This window comes from Bos indicus x Bos taurus, chromosome 13 (genome assembly GCF_003369695.1).
Source record: "Bos indicus x Bos taurus breed Angus x Brahman F1 hybrid chromosome 13, Bos_hybrid_MaternalHap_v2.0, whole genome shotgun sequence".
In the NCBI taxonomy this organism is placed as follows: domain Eukaryota; kingdom Metazoa; phylum Chordata; class Mammalia; order Artiodactyla; family Bovidae; genus Bos; species Bos indicus x Bos taurus.
In genome coordinates this window covers 81454227-81469623 of record NC_040088.1, presented here as the reverse complement: position 1 = coordinate 81469623, position 15397 = coordinate 81454227, and the positions used below count along the sequence as shown (strand labels likewise).

At 40.6% G+C, this 15397-nt stretch overlaps 1 protein-coding gene across 2 annotated transcripts in view; it reads left to right on the top strand.

The window, feature by feature from the left end:
• PLCB4 (phospholipase C beta 4) overlaps window positions 1-15397 on the top strand; it is a 480675-nt gene that overhangs the window by 69969 nt on the left and 395309 nt on the right. For both annotated transcript variants that reach the window (XM_027560320.1, XM_027560321.1), the window contains exon 2: window positions 12993-13104. The gene's annotated coding sequence lies outside the window, so the exon portion shown is untranslated. The remainder of the gene's footprint in view (window positions 1-12992; window positions 13105-15397) is intronic.

Here is a 15397-nt window from a genome sequence, read left to right as displayed (position 1 = left end):
AGGACTGATGTTGAAGCTGAAACTCCAATACTTTGGCCACCTAATGCAAAGAACTGACTCATTGGAAAAGACCCTGATGGTGGGAAAGATTGAAGGCAGGAGGAGAAGGGGGTGTCAGAGGATGAGATGGTTGATGGCAGCACTGACTCAATGAACATGAATTTGTGCAAGCTCCAGGAGCTGCTGATGGACAGGGAGGCCTGGCGTGCTGTGGTCCATGGGGTCGCAAAGAGTTGGATATGACTGAGCGACTGAACTGACTGATACTGATAACTGATTGTTCTACTACCTGCAAAAGAACAATCACTATAACTTAGTGTTATATATCCCATTAGCGTCTATTGTATATTTTTATAAAAATGGGATCATATTGGTCATTTTATCCTGTTTACTTTTAACTTTTGTATTGTGATCACTTTGAGCATAATTTTGTATTAAACATTGCTGTAATGTTTGTATACTTTTAAATCACAAAGAAATATAACATCTCAGGAATATTTTGTTACTGGATATTTAGGTATTTTTGTTCCATTGCTTTAAAATCATTTCTGTTCCTCTTCAAGATGTGGATATATACAGATTGTTATGTTGTAGTGTATTTCTTTTAAAAAAAAAACAGTATGTGATCAATAAGGTTAGTACTCTGATTTAAATGTGTAATATTTCAGGCATTAGAAGTAGGAAGATTAATTTTGAGTAGTGTTATATCATAAAGCCATTTAAAAACCAGATGCATTGAAGGAAAGGCCCAGTGTTTTGCTTGCTTTAATGTTGGCCCAGGTTTGGAGACTAAAGCATTTACAGACCATTAGCTGTAATACTTCACTCTTGAGACCACTTGTTATAATGAACTGTCAATTATTGTGCATCTAAGTGTAGTTAAAGGGGCTGTTGTGCTTGCAGTTTAAAAGCCAGTGTTTATAAATGTGAAGGAATTGGATTATAAATGTGGTGGTTCAATGAGCCACAACTGCATCATGCCCTGTCTGGATGCACTGGAAGATTTTGTGTTCATTTGAAAATAAGAAGCAATGGAAATATAGTGCACTTGAGCATATGGCTATATAATTTTTATGTTCCTTATGATATGTCTTGGGAAAAGTTTTTAATCAAGTTGTAAATCAGTATTTCTTTATTAAGCATGCAATAAATTGCTTTCAGCCCATAGTATGGAGTGAGAAAGATGGAAATTGGAAATATTTAAATGTACTTTTTCTTTACAAATGACTCAATAAAGCTAGTCTCTCATAATGTATGTTCTGTATTACCTGTTTGTAATTTGTTTCTTAACAATGTTTGTTTTTTGAAATCTGTGCACTTTAAAAATAGTTAACTCTAGTTTTAAAAATTAGTATGGCATAACTAGATTACCGTTCACCTTTTTTTGTAGTTAAGTTGCCCTTTGCTTTGAGTGTATAAATTCTAAATGATCATGCTGTTAAGAAACTCTTGAAAATGTTCTATTTTTCTTTTTTGACATTTCAAGTGTTTAATTGTATGCTGTTCTGAAAGGTCGATATTTGTTATGTGAAAAGTTTCTCTTGAATTTTGTTTCTTTCTTTTACCTTTTTAACACAAAAGTGGTACCTCCTTTCTGGAATAAAACAATAGAGGTGAGTAAAAACTAACAACTTTATTCAATTCCACTCTCTCTTCAGTCTCACATTCTACCCTAGAGGTGATTGTCATTAGCAGTTTGGTGAGTTTCCTTCCAGAGTTTTCATCTTAAGTTTTCACAAAGGTAGGTAGGTAGATAGATGATTATAAACAGATGATGTACAGGTTACTCTATATAATTACCCATTTCTTTCAAATAGTGTACAGAAAGCAATCTAAAAGCAATCTACAATCTATGTATGTGTTGCTGTCATCTAGATAGAATAGAGGTCAGTACACTTTTACTGAAAAAGGCCAGGAGGTATTTTTGACTGTGGGCTCCATACTTTTATTGCAACTCTTCTGGGTTGGGAAGATCCCCTGGAGAATGGAATGGCTACCCATTCCTGTTTTCTGGCCTGGAGAATTCTGTGGTCTCTATAGTCCATGGGGTTGCAAAGAGTTGGACGTGACTGAGCGACTTTCACTTTCACTTCAGTGTTGTAGCACAGAAGAGTTGCAAGACAGTACCTCAGTTGTACGGGTGTGGCTGTGTCCTAGTAAAACTGTATGCCTGAATGCCAAAAGCTGAATTTCACATTATTATCATGTAAAAATATTATCCTTAAAAATTTTTTTTCCCCAACCATTTAAAAGCATAACAACCAATCATAGCTCTATAAAAGCAGATGGATGGTTGGCCAGATTGGTCTGTGGGCTATACTTTGCCAACCTCTAGTGTAGAGTAAAAAAAAAATTACAAAATTTGCCTATTTTTTTCAGAGTTAAATATCATTGTGATACAAACGAAGGCAAATAAACCAAGAAAACGCTTCTTTTACTGAATACTCGTCTGACACTTTACAGATAGTGAATGAGAAAATAGTCAAGTCTGCTCTTAGCCCTTCTTTCACTTGCTGAGGTGGGGGCTCAAGTGCTGGAGAGTTAAAGGGGTTTCTGGTGTTATGAGCAGTTCACAAACTCCCTCAGCAGTTCCCTAGGGAGAAGTAGCCACAGAATTACTATAAGCTTCTGCTTCATGTGGCAACCTGTACTTACATGCATCATCTTTTTATATGGACTTGTTTTGCAGTATTAGTTGACAAAGTATCATCTTTGTAATTGACAATTTTTTATACACCTTACAGTGAATTCTTAAAAGTATATTAGTTATAAAGTTTTGTATTACTTGGAAGAGTGTAAAATAGAAAGATTGAAGGTTGCCCAGAAAATATGTTACCTTAAAGCTTTCCAAATAGAGGCTTTATAGTGTTAAGGCCGTCCCATTAATTTATATCAAGGGATGCTCTCCGAATGCCTCTGATACTCTTGATTTGATCCATTTACCAGGTGTGTCTCTTGATGGCAAGTCTGCTTTCGGATCATTGAGAACATTGTGATCCACTTTTGCTGCCTTCTGGAGTAATTGCTAGGTTTAAAATTATACAATAAAACAATAGGACACCTATTGTGATACCTGTAAAATGGTTATTTTCCACCATAAGTGCAAAAAACAATATGTAATTCATAAAGCTAAAGAACTTCTTATCATGAAATAAGGAACACATGATTAAGGGTTATACTATCTGATTTTACATGCTTGGTACATGATTTAATGAAAGTGTGGTAAGAAGTACAAATCAATTTATTGTGTTTTTAAAATTTTTGAACCACTTGTTCCATATTTCATTTAGTTCATCTGAAGTGGAGGGTAAGACTGTTTCATTTTTTTTTTATTGTCTAATTTGGCAGTTTAGGGAATGAAGGATATTCTTATTAGATAACAAGTGTCAAAATACACACACATACAAACATTCACACAGATGCCCACAAGAGTGTATGAACTTTTCTTTTTTTTTGAAGTAGTTCTTCATATAAAAGTGAGAAACTATACATCGATGTAAAGAAGAACACTGAAGTATGTGTATTTTTACTACCCAGCCATAACCATTGATAATGATTTTGGGAATACTTTTCAATATCTTGTGTCTCTCTCTGTAAATATATAGAAAAACTTATATTTGTTTCTTAGGTCATATTTGTTACTTATCTACCCTGTGCCTGATACAGTAAGAAGCATTGTGGACACAGAGGTGAAGACAACAATCCCCTCCTTTCCTGAAATTTACTTTGTTCTGGTTGGGGGAGACAGGCCAGAACCAACAGGTCACTATATATCTGGTTATGCTGGGTACTTGAATAAATTAAGAACAGGAAGAGAGATAAAGAGGGTCTAGGGTATGTGTGTGTAAGGGTCATAGTAAAGGTCATACTACCCATGCACTTTGGTAACTTGTATTTTTAAACTTAAAAAATGTAGCAGGAATATATACTGTGTCAGCAAACATACTTGGACTTCCCTAGTGGCTCAGACAGTAAAGAATGAGGGCCGTGAGTGGCGATGAGGGATACCCTGGTTCGACCCTCGGTAGAGAAGATTCCTGGGAGAGGGGTATGGCTGCCCAGTACCTTGGAGAACTCCATGGACAGAGGAGCCTGGAGGGCTGCAGTCCACGAGGTCGCAGAGTTGGACATGACTGAGCGACTGACACTTTCACCTTTTCACTTTAAACATATTGTAAATAAGTATTATTCTGAATGGCATACTCTATTGATATGAATGAAAGAGGTTTTGTAACTAGTTATCCAATGTTATAAAACAAGTCTTGCATTTAAAAAAAAATTGCTTCTGTGAGCAAGGTTATAAGGAATATTATTCCCTAAAGATAGGCTATTTTGCACACTCATAGAACTCTTAGGATAAATTCCCAATAGCAGAATTATCAGGTCAAAGAGTAGTCTTTTGTTAGGAGTTTGGTTATGTGCCCAATGTGATTAAAAATATTACACAGCTCTTTCATAATTCAATTTGTTTTCCTTTCCTTTTCATTCTTCCCTCTTCATTTTCAAAGTTTCAGATCTAAGCAAAAATTAATAGTATTCTCCCAATTTAAAGAGCTTTGTATTGTGATAACATGCTACTTTAATGGTGAATTTTTTGTTTCTGAAATCAGATTCTTATTGTAAGTGAGAGGCTTAGGGCACTTGTAATTGCATCATTGCACAAGTCAACAAAGTGCTGTTTATTGCTTACAAAGTTGGTATGAAACAAAGAAAAAAGACATTAAGCACAACACACCAGCAGCTTTGAAAATGCAGGAGGGGTCAGAGCAAGTTTCAACATGTCATTTCATTTGCTTTTTGTTAAGGTCTGAAGAAAGTCTAAGAATATGGAAACGCATTACAAAAGAAGCATTCAGTCTTAAGAGAAAATCATTTTATTTTTTTCAACACGCCTTGGGACTAGAGTTCTTTTGTTTTTGTTTTTTAATCCCAGCATAATAAAATAAAATTCGTTACCGCAGATGAAAAATTCTGACTGACTGCCGCCCTCGCTGGTCTCTCTCAGGTGGCCGTCTGTGTGACACTCGTGCTGACGGTACCTGCACTCACCTGCACAGCATCTGCTTTGTGCCAAGTGCTGCGTTCCCTCAGCTTAAGGCTGGCAGAGGGATTCATTTCTGTTCTCTGTCTCTCTCTTTTTTTGCGTATTAATTTTATTGGTGTATATTTTGTTAGTTTCAGGTGTATAGCATAGTGATTAAGTTATATACATGTATATTCATTCTTTTTCAGATTCTTTTCCCATACAGGTTATTAAAGAATGATTGAGCTATACAGGAGGTCCTTTTAGTTATCTATTTTTATGATCAGCCCTGGGATTTCTTTGGAAGGAATGATGCTAAAGCTGAAACTCCAGTACTTTGGCCACCTCATGAGAAGAGTTGATTCATTGGAAAAAACCCTGATGCTGGGAGGGATTGGGGGCAGGAGGAGAAGGGGACGACAGAGGATGAGATGGCTGGATGGCATCACTGACTCGATGGACGTGAGTCTCAGTGAACTCCGGGAGTTGATGATGGACAGGGAGGCCTGGCGTGCTGCGATTCATGGGGTCGCAAAGAGTCGGACACGACTGAGTGACTGATCTGATCTGATCTGATGTGTGTGTGTTAATCCCAAGCATTGACCCCTCTCCCCTGTGTTTCCCCTATGGTAACCATAAATTTGTTTTCAAAATCTATGAGTTTGTTTCTGTCTTGTAAATAAGCTCATTTATATCGTTTTTAAAAAATCAGATTCTCCATATGAGTGATATCATTGTGGTATTTGTCAGGGGGATTATTTTCCACAAGACAAAGTAGACATTTTAACACCAAGGTACTAGAAGGTTAGTAGCTCTAAATAACCCATTTCAGAAACTGTAGGCTGGTGTAGAAGGGCTGTGTTGGAGCAGCACTTCTCAGACTCTGTGCTTAAAGTCACCTGTATTTTAACCCAAATACTAAAATGCATTTTTTGATTCAGCAAGTGCAGGCTGGAGCCTGAGACTGCATTTCTAACAAGCTCCCAGGGAATGCTGATGCTTCTGACCCATTCCTCACACCTTGAGTAGCAAAGTGTTTAAAGACGCTGGCTTCAAGTCTGCTGTTAGCCTGTGGGGACAGTGTGGTCCAGCGGGCCAGCAGCCCAGCTCTGCTGGCCACACCAGTTGCTAGCGGCTGTGGCTGGGGGCTGCCCCATCTCCTGACATGTTCTTCCTGTACTTCTTTTTCTATGCTGCCATCCCCAGAGTCACCCCTGCAATGAGATTATAGATGATCTATATTTTCTTCTTCTTTTCTTGTATCTTCTAAGTTTTCCTGAGAGATCATGTGTGCATGTGCTTAGTCGCTCAGTTGTGTCCGACTCTCTGTGACCCCATGGACTGTAGCCCTCCAGGCTCCTCTGTCCATGGGATTCTCCAGGCAAGAATACTGGAGTGGGTTACCATGCCCTCCTCTAGGGCATCTTCCCAACCCAGGGATCAAACCCAGGTCTCCTGCATTGCAGGCAGTTTCTTTATCATCTGAGCCACCAGGGAAGCACATCAGAGATCATATATTAATTCTATAATTAGAAAAAAAGTGAATAAATTCATTTTTTAACTAGACATCCCCTTCCCCAAATCTCCGTTGATGGTTGTCCTTAGGTAACTTTTGCTTCATCTGGTCTCTTTGAAGATCTTTGAGGGTAGGTCTTTGAGGGGATTTTTAGAGTAAAGCATCTGCCTACAATGCGGGAGACCGGGGTTCAATCCCTGGGTCGGGAAGATCCCCTGGAGAAGGAAATGGCAACCCATTCCAGTATTCTTGCCTGGAAAATCCCATGGACGGAAGAGCCTGGTAGGCTACAGTCCATGGGGTCTCAAAGAGTTGGACACGACTGAGCGACTTTCTTCTTCTTCTTCTTAGAGTAAACACGTTAGGTTTACCTTTAAAAAACATTTGTGGTAAAAGAGTCATCCTTTAACCATTTTAAATGTACAGTTCAGTGGCATTAACTATATTCCCACTGTTGTGCAACCATCCCCATCATTCACCTCCAGAACTTTTTGGTTTTGCGAAACTAAAACTGTACCCATTAAACTAAGTTCTAATGTCTCCATCCTGTCAGTCCCCTGGCCACAACCGTTCTGTTTTCTGTCTATGAAATGGACTACTCTAGGGGCCTCGTATAAATGGAATCATATTATATTTGTTCGTTTGTGACTGGCTTGTTTTACTTACCATGATATCCTCAAGGTTCACCCATGCTGAAGCATTTGATAGGGTTTCCCTCTTTTTTAAGGCTGAATATTATTCCATTTTTTGTGGGACTGCATCTTATTTGTCTGTTCATCCATGGACAGACACTTGGCTGGCTGTTGGGTGTGTGTGCTATGAACATAGATGAGCAGATAGCTCTTTGAGTCCTGCTTTATCGCTACCTTTTTTTTTTTTATTTTGCCCACTTCCAGTGCCTGCATCTGTCTTCCCACCTGAGTGAGAGCTTTGTCTGGCCATGTGCTCTGCCCATGTATGGGCTGTAAAGTCAGTGCCCCCCACCCTCCCACTGGAAGTAGGGGTCTGTATGCACGTGCCCTCACTCCCTTGCCTCTCGGGTGGAAACACTGCAGAGGTTTGTCCCCGTCGTCTCCTGGCGTTCCCTGGTGGTGTTGGATCCCCAGGTGTCTGCCTCGCTGACTTGTCGATGTTCCGTCCTGCACTGGCCTCCTTCCTTGGCTCAGTCCCGCACTCTCCTACTCTTGCTTCCTGGGACTATTTCCCCAGGAAATTGTTATTGGTTAGTGGCTAAGTCATGTCCGACTTTTTGGACTGTAGCATGCCAGGCTCCTCTGTCTGTGTAATTCTCCAGGCAATAGTACTGGAGTGGGTTGTCATTTTCTTCTCTAGGGGATCTTCCTGACCCAGGGATTGAACCCACATCTCCCGCATTGCAGGCAGATTCTTGATCACAGAGGCACGACAGAAGTCCCCCCAGTAAATAATTCTTATCAAATCCTTGATGTAGGGTGTGCCTTAGAGGAAACCCAAATTAAAGGACACTGGGGAGAGACCCTGTGTACACCTCGTGATGCTCTGTTGCCGGAGGCGACGCTGAGATTCGGGGATTTGAGGTGGATTCTGAGCTGTGTGCTGCTAGTTTCTTACCCCATACGGCCTGATGTTCAAGAGGAAAATTAAACCTGTTCACACCACATTTGAACCTTGTTGCTATAACATGTTAAACATAAAATACATCTCCAAAGCTCTGTGTTAGCCTCCTTACAATCTCAACAAGATATTCTGTTAATTACCATACATAGAAGTAGATCCAAAGAAAGGAAAACAGTTCTACATGCAAGTAGATTTCTTGTCGGTTGAGATAGTTGTTTTCTATATATAGATACTTGTTTCTTGCTTCTGCTCCCATGTTTAGCCTCTGGGGCTCTTCTTGGTTGTATCTAGTTTATTGTTTTTGGCTCATTTGGACATTCTCTGTGTATTGTATTTTTAATATAAAATTATGTATTTAGCAACAAGCTTGGAAACAGATTAAGTTTCTGGTACTAGAATTGCTGCTCAAAATGACAAAGTGCAGCCAGGAGTGTGAGTCATTCCGAGCCCTGCTTCTTCGTTGGGGATTCCAGCGTCTAGTGAGCTGTGAGCTTGCTTTGACTTGGGCCTTATTAATGTTGTACCGCATTAGAGCATTTATAGGCCAATCTTATTTAGGCAGCTACCTTAAAACTACAGAGAGTGAGACCAATACTTGGGATTGCAGAGGGAAACTGCACCTTTTTGAAGATTGCAGCTACCTAGCCCCCACCTCAAATTGACAATTAATCCTTAAGCATCTGTGTGGGTTTGGTGGGAGGAAGACGCACGCATACTTCAGAACATCTGCTTGAATCCTCCTTTTTTTGAGCTTAAAAGATAAATTACTTGAATTGACGTGTTGTCTAGCCAGTTTCTAGAACACAAATAACTTTCAAAGTAGAAAGTAGTCAGCTACAGAAAGTAGATGGCATTGTCACTGCAAGTGTTTCCCCTTAAAATCATTGAAAGAGTCTCCCAGCAGATATGTTCTGTTTGGCTTGTTTTCCCAGGAAACCCATGAGCGATGTTTTCACACGACAGCACAGTTCCCTAGGTCAGGAGCAACTTACCTGATCTTACATGTTGGAAATTTGACATCTTCTGTGATGACTTGACACAGTGACAGCTATTTGGAAAGAAATCTTCTTTTTCTTAGTGAGATAAATTCAGGTTGTGGTCATGTCAGCAAGAAATTAACATAAAGCCCGAGTAAAGCGAACTAGTTTCTCTGTGTTAACACAGAGCATTATATTCATTATGCCCATCAAAATATAGGAGGACTAATTGAGACTGAAAAAATAAAGTCAGCTCCTCTCTGAGGGTTTCCTGGCAGGGCAGCTCACCCACTCTAAGCCTCTTGTCTTCACTGTGGGCCTCTGGGCTGGCACAGAACAGCATCCTGTAAAATTACATTAAATTAGAGAACACTCGGGCAGTATTAATAGCATGTTTTGACATTTTTTCATGGCTCAAAGAGCAATAACTGGTTATCTGCTATCAGCTGTGCACTGGAGATACCTAGGAATGAGCAATTCTTTTTGTCTATATTAATCTTTCTATCCATCTGTTGACCAATCATTTGATGTATCAAGCAACCAACTAAATGATCTATGGATCTTCTTTCCTTTCTGCCTGTCAGCCCTCCCACCTATTCTGACCTCTCTTCTTCCAAATTAAGACCTAAACAGGGACTCCCTTGGTGGTGCAGTGGTTAAGACTTCGCCTTACAGTGCAGGGGTTGCGCATTTGGTCCCTGCTGATCCCGGTCAAGGAACTAAGATCCCACATACCTCACTCCCCAAAAGACAAAAAACATAAAACAGAGACAATATTGTAACAAATTCAATAAAAACTCAAAATGGTCCACATCTCCCCCAACCCCCCCCCCCAAAAAAAAAAAATTAAGCAAAGCTAGAATCAGACACTCTCCCAGCAGTTGAGCTCTGAATTCTAATCTTACCTTGGTGGCCCGGAACTTCCGCATCTGTTGAAGGAAGGGCTGAGTGCAGTTGGCAGTTTCTGGCACCTGTAGCTCCTGGATCAGAGCGCCTCTATTTCGGTCCTGGCTTTATCCCTTCCTGTCTTTGTGGCCTTGGGCAGGGTATTTAATCTCACTGTGCCTCAGTTTCCTCATCTGTGAAATTAGGGTCATCATTTTACCTACCAGCTGTTTGGAAGCTCAGATGAGGTGATCTCTGTAAATTGCTTAGAACAGTGTGTGGTGCACATTAAGTGACCAGTATTCACCTGGTTACCCTGATCTGTATTATTTGTGGACCATAGATGCTTGACCTGCCAGTTAGCTCTCCCAGTTTTCTTCCTCCATCCGTCTTCACAAGGCTCATAGTCTAGTATTGAGACAAGCATGATTACCTAGTGAAAATACAAGATGACATGTAACTGGGTATCAGAGGATGAGAAGGGGTTTGCCAGGGAGAGGATGCAGGGGCCATCGTAGGCAGAACTGTGTTAGAACGCAGGAGAGAGCTCAGCACGCTTGGTGTACGGCAGTCTATTGTGGGTGGCGTCGAGGATGCTTGTGGGATGATGGAGGTGAAGAATGGAGATGAGATCCTGCATCAATATACAGATGGACACCTGGCGCCTCCTGAGACCCCAGCTCTTCAGCACAGTGACTCCCCACCGTGGGGGACTAGGCACCCGTGATTCCCCAAAAGTGGGCTCTGAGTTTCAGACAGGCCGTGAGGGACTCATGGATGCATTGTGAAACCCTCACCGTTTTCTCCTCAGGACGCGTGCTTCCCCTTTTCTTAATATTGGTATTATTTAACCTTAGGACTCACTTATCCATTGGCCGTGCGTTGGGGGATAAGGTGGCCCAGTTTTTATGCTTCTGATTGAATAGCTAAGCAGCTCATCCTAGCACAGAGAGCTCCACGGTGGGTATTGTGAGGCTTCAGGCCTGGGGTTGCTTCTAACCAATAGTGGGACCTTAAAAGGCACTTTCCTTCTCTAGGTCATGTTTCTTTATCTATGAGATAAGAGAAGTGGTTTGGGGGTTCTTAGGCACCCCTTTGGGAGTTTGGTGAAGCTTCTAGGAACCCCTTCAAGTTTTTAAATGCCTCATATAAAATACACAGAACTACAAAAGAAACTGTTTCACTGAAAGGAAGATATAAAAATAGTAAATAAATTTGGGGTATGATAATATATGTACATCTTATTAACACATTCATAGCTACTATAAGTTCAAATTATTGATGAGCACAAATGACATTTTGCATTATCTGCAGTAAAAATACCTGGAATTTACATTGAAAACCAACTCCCAGGTGCTGTTAATACCAGTGTGGTTTGTGATTTATATTTGTGATTAGAGGAAATGTCATACTTCAGTTAGAGGCTAGTGAAAATAATTATATAATAATTTTTCCCATCCAAATTTATGGAACCTCGGATTGCACCATTGGACCATGTATTGATGATCCATGGAACTCAGGTTACCAATCCTTGGACTTCTAGGATGTTCTTTAGCTGATTCTTTGGCTATCAAATGATGTGATAATCTTCATAATACTCAATTTCCAAATAAGTGAAAAATGTTAAAATTTCCATTTAATTCGTAAAGCTCTTATCATTTGCTATGCGAAGAACCCAGGTGCTTGGGGAGGTGCGGGAGGGGCTTCTATCTGCGGTATTGACTGCACTGGTGTCTGGTTCAGCATTGCTCGTGGCAATTGCTCAAGGCGCTCAGTAACGGCAGCTGTGGGGGTGTAGGCCACGCAGCTGGTCTCATGCACTTAGTGACCCCTGAGCCATGGCTACCACTGGACGTGCAGGGATAGGGTCCCGTGCGCCTCCTGTCACACTGATCAGCTGATCAGTATATTAATATAACATTGTTAAAGAAAACCTCTTACTTAACATGTGTTGTTGATTCAGGACCCTGAACTCACGGCTCACAGCACTGCGACTCACGCCTGAGTGAAGCTCGTCTAATGCATCAGCGTCCCTAAGCTCAGGGACGCTAGGCAGCACGTCAGCACAACACTCAGGGGCCGTTTTAAGCAGTGAGGTCACCAGTGAGAAGCACAAAACTGTGAAACGATGGCAGTAAATAGACTGGGAGGAATGCTTGTTTATGGTCCGAGAGCTGAATCAAGAAGGCAGAGCAGAGCCTTGCTTGACCTTAAGTGGAGTCATGTGCCTTAGGGGCTGAGACTTTTTGCCTCTCTGCACATGTCCACCGAGAACCACTGAAGTGCTCCCTGTATATTTTTGTTTGGTTGTTTGTCTCTCTGAGTAGTGTGCAGGGTCTTAACTCCTTGACCAGGGGTTGCACCCCTGCCCCTGCAGTGAAGTGTGAAGGCCTACCACTGGACCTTCAGGGGCTTCCCATACTGCCTGTGTTATTTTTGCAGTTACACGTGAATTTTAGTGAGCAGGTGCCTTTGCAGTCCTGGGGATGGACTGTTTACGCCAGTATTTCTTTCTGGACCTGAGGTCTAGTTGTGACGCTGCCATTCTGTGTATCTGATCTTGATTTAGTTATTTTATGACTCTGGATCTCTGTTTTCTTCCTCATAAAACAAAGATGTGGGGAAAGATCAGTCGTGGTAGATTTTTTTTTTAAATAGCAGGAATAACTTCATTCATGTAAAACCTCAGGTCGTTGGCTTCCTGCCTCCCCCACAGCTCTTCTCTTCCACCAGTTTTATCAAGAACATACAGAGAACCATTAGGCTAGATTTTCCTGTTGGTTAGATTTTCCCTTTTATTCATTTGACAAATATTTATTGAGCACAATTCTGGATGCTGTTCTTATACCAAATTCACTAAAAAAATGATTAGAACTATTTGTAAATGGCCTGCAAATCACTTTTATTTGTAATTCTTATTAAATAGGTTTTCATCTTTTGACCTCTCTTACTATCAAATGGTCCAAATAATCTTTCAAATTCACTGTTTTTTCAGATTCATCAGATTCACTGAGGAGCGCTATTCAGGCTTCACTCACCCTGGTCTGGGAATCCTTCATCTCTGAGATTAGAACCAAAAATACCCTCCTCGGTGGTCGCATCTGAAGGTAGGTCATTTGGAAAGCAGGGCCCACACCCACAAGCTAAACCCATTTAAGGTGACACCCAGTATTTTCCTGGGCATCCCTCATTTTGGGGGTTGTGCTTAACTTCTCTACTAGAAGGTAATCGTGATGGGGATGCCTTTTCCTTCTGGTGAATTCATTTCAAAACCTATGTGTTCAAGAGTAGCAAAATAATGTAGGAGTATGTATTGACAATCTTGAAGTCCCCTTCTGCTAGTTTTAAAGAACATTATAATTTTTACATATGGCAGTTGATGTGTGATTTTTCTTAGTCTTCTGTGCATGAAAACTAAAAGCACAATTTGTTAAGATTATAACTAGTTCTTCAAAGGAGATTCATGCCTCTAAGAGGAAAGAAGGGCATTGCCAGTAGATTTGGATCAGTTGGTTTTCACCTAGGGAATGTACTTTAATCATGAGATCTTCAGATTTATCAGAACAGTGTTAATCTTTAGTGAGGGAATCTTTCATCATTGGCATTTCTGTCCTTTAGAGAAAAAAAAAACAGGATTTTTCTCTGAAATGCCTTTTTAATTATGAAATGATGAGGTTGAATTATTTCTATTTCTGTACTAAGAACTGGCTTAAGGAAGGCATGGAGATGTGTGGTAGCTTCAGTTTTAATTTGATATGGATTATTTCACGTTGACAATCGTAGGTTTTTAATAAATCTGTTGATGTTCAGATGGTTGGGGCAAAAGGACATGGTCTGCAAGGGAACCCTATTCCAGCCGACACCTTGGTGGTTCCAGTGAGCTCTGCTTCTCATCACGCAGGCTCCATACATTCCCCTCCTCACTGGCTCTAGACTTGACCACACAGCTCGCTTTGGTCAACAGGACATTACAGGATACAAACACTGGCTTGGTGAACACTGGGACATTAGGTTTTGTCCTCTTGGAATGTTCCTTGGTGCTGTAGAAAAGCTTACCCTGGACTCTTAAGTGATTGGCTCTGTGGCGAGAAACCCTAAAGGATGAGGCCATCTTGAATGTTCCAGCCCCAATCCACCTTCTAACTGAACGTTGCCTATGGAGTGACCTCACCTACACCATGTTGAATAAAACTGCTCAGCTGAGCCCAACCAATCCAGGGAATTGTAAGAAACAATCAATTATTGTTGTCTTAAGTCACTGAGTTTTGCCGTGGTTAGTTGCATTGCAGTCAATAACAGAAATTATGCCCTACTTTAAAAAATGTGTCCAAAGGGATATTATTCTGTGAATGTTCATAGAAGACATTGTTCATTTCATAATGCTATGATGCTGTAATGCCACTAGAAGTACAGTGAGCAAGGGTAGGCATGTGTGTGTGCACGCGTGCGTGTGTATGTGTATGTGTGTGTGAACTAAAGTTGTGGGATCCTTTCGTCCACCATTGCAACTGAGTGTTATACATGCAATATTTTTATTTTCACGAAGGATATACCTGAAGAAGATACCTTGGAAAGTAATCACTCTCTTATTCATTCATGTTATGGAAGGTACTGAGAAGTGTAAAGCAAAGAGCCATCACCTAGAGTCCCACCACCCAGAGGCCAACTTTGGAAGTTTTCATTTTGTAACAGTAATTAACACAGTAAAACGCTTTCCTTGATTTTTCTTTGAAATTCAAGTATATAAATTATATCCATTGAGAGTGTAGATGTTCTAATATTCTTATACAAGTGGTTTTAAACATGTGCTCAGATCTAAATTAGTATTTATAACTTGGCTTAAACTTATAATTGCTATAAGTCAATACCTAACTTTTTAGTAAGTGCCACTGTATAAATTTACTTTCTTCCTTCCTCTTCCCTCTTGACCTTGAAACTCAGATGAAATATCATAGAAAGCATGATTTCCTCGTTCATGTTGGAGGAAACTGGAAGGAAACTATCTTTGAGAGAGTCTGCCCCAAGGATACAAAATTAGAGCTTTCCTCTGGGTTTGCATCCTCCCCCTGTTTCCAGCACCCACAATATTCTGAGTTCTTTGTGCTTAAGAGAAAAACTAGGAAGACTCCTTCATGATCCAAATAGTCCTTCTAAGAGGCTTATGGTACTCTCAGGTGTTCATTACAGATGGTGCATTTGTTATGAATATGCTAGGTAAGAAAGAGAAGCAAAAGAGCGTTGGAATGCCTTCTTACCATCTTCTTCCCTCTGTGCCCTTCTCTGATCCCTTCCGCCCTCCTTCCAAGCTTTTTGTTTGCTTGTCGTGTTTCCAAATATTAGTAAGTTGAGGTCTTGTTCACCTGTCAGACGTCTTGCCCATGACCTATGGTTGGGATGATT